Here is a 4,534-nt window from a genome sequence, read left to right as displayed (position 1 = left end):
AAGTTGCAAAGCAGAAGACAACATTTCAAAGATGCCGGAACAAGCAGGACACTTAAACCAGATGAGATAGGTCTGAGGGCTCCTTCTTCAACAACCACATCAACACCTGAGAGGTAGGCACTCTGCTATCCTCCCCACTGAATTTGCCCTCTGCAGCCAATTAAGCACTAATCTGACAACAACCTGTCAGGCTGCAGTCCCAGGCGAGGGAGAGTTTGAAGGGACAAGGCACAACACATGTACCTGGAGGTGAAAAAGCATTGCTTGTGACAAGCCTGTGACTTCAGGCAAACTAAACTGCATATAATGGCCAGATGAAAAATTATGTGATTACTAAAGGCAAGAGTAAGTGTAACATTTCAACCTAACCTGGCTACTCATCATTTTTGTTTAAATACTAGGTGTGTGGCTTGCCGAATCTTTACTTAAGCTTGACGTATTTTAAGAAGCCATGTCAGGGTGCAGTTCTGAAGCTCTCCTGTCTTGGTTTGACTGACACTTCACTGAACAAACAGCCTACAAGAGAAAAGGTTTAAAAAAGCCCCACAGTGATTGCATGGTCTGCAGCATTGTAAATATGATACGCATTGGGATTAAGAACAAGGATCATCGGTGAGTTAGCCCTATCATCAGGTAGAGACAGTTGTGCAGTAAGCATCCTGGCTCTGATGGGGGTTGTGGCAGATGGCTAGTGAAGACTGTAAGGGCGAGGCAGGCCTGGAGAACAGCCAGCATAAAAGGTACCACCACTACCTCTGAAAGAAGTCAAAAGTGTAATGATCTGCAGTCTTTCATTTCCCCTGAAACTTCCTTGGCTTTAACACCCACAGGAGAGCAGTTTTGCAGCTGCTTCTCAGCTCCTGTTGTTTGCCAGCAGCTTCCAAACGCTGTTCTGCCTCTGATGAATCTGACAGACACGTCAGCAGGCGCGTGATGCAGTATGGGGAGCAGCTGCTGCAGCATTTTGATAGCCACCATAAAGTAACTAAAGGGCTTAGATGTGTTGGAAAGAGCAAAGATTCCAGGTCAGCAACCTGACTTCCAAACTTCCAAAGGAGAGGTGGACGAGTTACATTAGTAGGTGCTACGTGGCTTGTAACTTCTGCTCTGCATCACTCTCATGGTTACACATGTGGCTATATTTTAGGGAATGCAATACACAAACATCAACAGGCACTCAGCTAGCATCATTTGTTTAATAAAGTCTTTTCTGTTTTTAAAAAAGTTTACAAGACAGATGTGTTCCACATGATAAACAACTAGCGGCTGATCTTTCCTTTTAATAACTTAATCCATGCAGAAAGACTGGACTGCCTAACTTGGTGTTACGTAGCAGCTGAACAATATACCAAAATATACACAGATCTACATGCTGCCATGGAAACAGGTAGCACATGACACCATAGAGTGAGAATCAATTTACAAGCCTGCTTGGATAATTTTAATAATTCAAGTGTAAGTTTAAGGAAAAACCCTGATTTATTTTTGAAATGGAGCTTATGTACTGAGAGTGAATGTTCTGCTACAATCTGCCTACAGTCACCCTTTATTCAGCAGTCATGTGAAAACATACACAAAAATGTTACAAGTCCTTTTTACTACTGATACTACACATTAACAACTGAATCTGATAGCATTGCTTTGGTTGTTTCAATACAGAATGATACAGGTTTCTATTGTCTTAGTTCTGTTTTCCCATTTTCCATTCTTTTCCAAAGTTGTTGAAGAGTGGTGCTGAGGTGAATGTTGGGTCTCTCTTCAAGAATCCAGTGTAGCTTTTGTATGAGAAACTGTGGAAGCCAAACAAACAGGAACATTACTACAGGTAGAGTAGAAATATAGTAGGATTAGAGAAAAGTATCTTTACTTATTGTCACAGCATGAAAATTAATGCTAGGTTACCAGTATATCACATTTTAGAAACGCTCATCTCCCTAGAATTTCAAATGCTATTGGAAAGACCAGACTGACCAAAGTATACAAGGCCTGCCAACTCCCGCTCTCTAAAACACTCTTATTTCAACACACAACCCAGAAACAGCGTGGGAAACATTGTATCCCTGTAGCATAGCAGCAAGGCCAACAGTTGCTGAGAAACAGTACGTCCTCACTTTATTTTCTAAGAACACATTCTCCTTCCCAATGTGCCTGCACATCCCCAGTATTAAAACAGGAAGGTGCACCAAACATAAAGCCAAAGAGAGCAGCACTCGTGTGATTTCAGATGTTGTATGATACAACAATCCACTTTTGACTGCAACTCAATTAATGAACGGAACCATTTCACACCAGTCTGGAAGCTGCTCTTCATGAGGCCAGGTTAAAAAAAAAAGCCTGTGGACTTGACAGTTTCTTTGATCCCTTTTCCAGGTCAATCCAAAACAAATTAGCATATTTCCAGATACCTATTCAATGCCTTATGCAAATTCATTCATATTAATACCACACAGATAATATGAACTTCTATAAACCAGAAATGTCTGTAAATCCCCCAATGTCTGACCACTAGGGAAATTCATGGGGTTTAAAAGAAAAAAACTTTCCAAGCAATGCATGATATTGAATTGTATAAATCACAAGCCAGAGTGAACCCTAGGGATGGGAAAACGAGAGAAAGGTTAGACCTTTACTTTGCAAAGCTGTTAACAATTAAACTGCATAGCCAGCTCGGGGTTTCAGTGTGCAGATGAGGGAAATAATACTTTCTTGAGAGCTTGGACATGTTTGAAAGTTCAAAATCAGCAATGTAGCTTTTTCAGGGGGGAAGGCAGGCAAGGAAATCTGTGTTCTGAAGACTTAAAACTGACTGGAAGAGTATGATAAACAGAAATCTACATATGTAGATAATCCATGAAAAAGGATTCAGGTCTATATTCAAACAGTCTAATTCAATTCACTCAGGTTCAGGCATGCCCTGCAGGTCAAGTGCCTGAAGAGAGAGGAAATCCCAGTTCTCCTATCGAATTCAAGCAGCAAGTCTGGCTCTAAACGCCTCGCCCAATGTTCTCATTAGACGGTGAAGGTATATGAAATAGCCTGTTATCAAGTCATCCTGGGAAAGAACAAACTGAGGAGGGAGAGGTAAGAACCATGATAGGAAGCTGCAGTTCTGGCCTGTCTCCAACATCTGAAATGCTTTCTGCTTCCATTGCTGGGGACTATGTGTTGTTTGGGTATTACAAACAGTGGGGTCTGTTCCAGAGTGACCTGCCTGCTTGGTGAAGACAGGGAGAGAAACACAACCACATATCTCTGCTTTGAAGAATAGAGCAGGATTCTGAGTTAAGTCACTGCTGTATTTTAAGACCAAAATTTTGTATTTCCTGAGTCAACCTGGAAACAGTTGTGGCTGGGCCAGACTCACAGATACACACCTCCAGCCAAGCACACAGCTGGGAAGAGGTTTTCACCCACTTCTACATTCTTGTGTGCTGACTGCTGACAGAAGCGGAGGTTACCTGCCAGCAAGATTATCAGAATTTCACCTTTCAGCACTTCTAATGCACCTTTCTGCATGTGCTGCTTCAGTAAAGCACCCAGGGTTAGAGACTGCCAAGCAAGAGGACACAGCTTTACATAGGAGTGGAAAAGCCAAACCTGACGCCTGCCTTGGGTGAGCTAAGGCTCTCTTTCTGAAGATACATCTCCTTCTGCTCCACTGCTTGCGCTGGGGTCATCCTTGTTACGGGGGGCATTTCTTTCTCTACTCGACTCAGAGGGTACCTTGGTTCTGGTCTTCTCTTTTCTTTGTTGCTGCTTTTCAAGTTTTGTCAGCTATGCACAAAGTAAGAAGAGTGAGAAAACACTTCATGGAATAAAATAATTTCAGGAGATTATTTCTGAAAAATTGTGAATGTGAGCTTTTGTATAAAACTTGTAACTCCAATTCACAACACCAATACATATATCAATAAAAGAGGAAAAAAAAAAAAAAAAAAAAAAAGTCCAAGGCTTAGATTTTCAGACTTTTGGAGAAGACAGTGAATTATCATACACTAACATAATCACCCCGAGTATAAAAGAGAAGTGCACATATACAAAGGCCTACCCTCTGCTTTTCAGAGTTCCTTCTCCACTCAACAACACAATCTACAAACGTGGAAAAGAATAAAACACAAGGACCACAAGGGGGAGCTGGATTCCACCAAACTTCTGTTTTGGGTCTTAAGTGGTAGTTATGTAGTGTCAAAGTTGCTGACAACAGATGTACCAAGTTTGGCCATCCAGCATACAATAATAAATTTATTTTATTCTTTATTCAGAGAAAGAGATATATAAGCCTTAGCATCACCTAAGATACAGAATAACAATTTCAAATCAGCTTGGACAAAGCCCTCGGCTAACACTGCCTTGCCACCTCTCAGTAGAAATGCTGTCAATATTACTAAGAGTCAAATAAGTTGCACACAGCTGTCGCTTCTACATCTCTTTCCCATTTTTCAGAGAAGCTGGTTGCAGTAAGTTTTGAGGACACTACACATTGAGAGCTATTTAAATCACTACACTTTGTGCAGTTTATCCATTTGGATAATTT

General features: G+C 41.3%; 1 long non-coding RNA gene across 1 annotated transcript; it reads right to left on the bottom strand.

Annotated features, from left to right (window-relative positions):
* Positions 1 to 1,182: 1,182 nt before the first annotated feature.
* LOC141941370 (uncharacterized) lies at positions 1,183 to 4,113 on the bottom strand. Its single transcript, XR_012628293.1, has 2 exons — positions 3,598 to 4,113; positions 1,183 to 1,790 (listed from the first exon to the last, which is right to left on the bottom strand). It is a non-coding gene; the product is annotated as an uncharacterized LOC141941370 (long non-coding RNA).
* Between the last annotated feature and the right edge of the window lie 421 nt (positions 4,114 to 4,534).

Source organism: Strix uralensis, chromosome 3 (assembly GCF_047716275.1).
Source record: "Strix uralensis isolate ZFMK-TIS-50842 chromosome 3, bStrUra1, whole genome shotgun sequence".
Classification (NCBI taxonomy): Eukaryota; Metazoa; Chordata; class Aves; order Strigiformes; family Strigidae; genus Strix; species Strix uralensis.
Note: the sequence above shows the minus strand (reverse complement) of the source record. Positions and strands in the feature narration are given on the sequence as shown.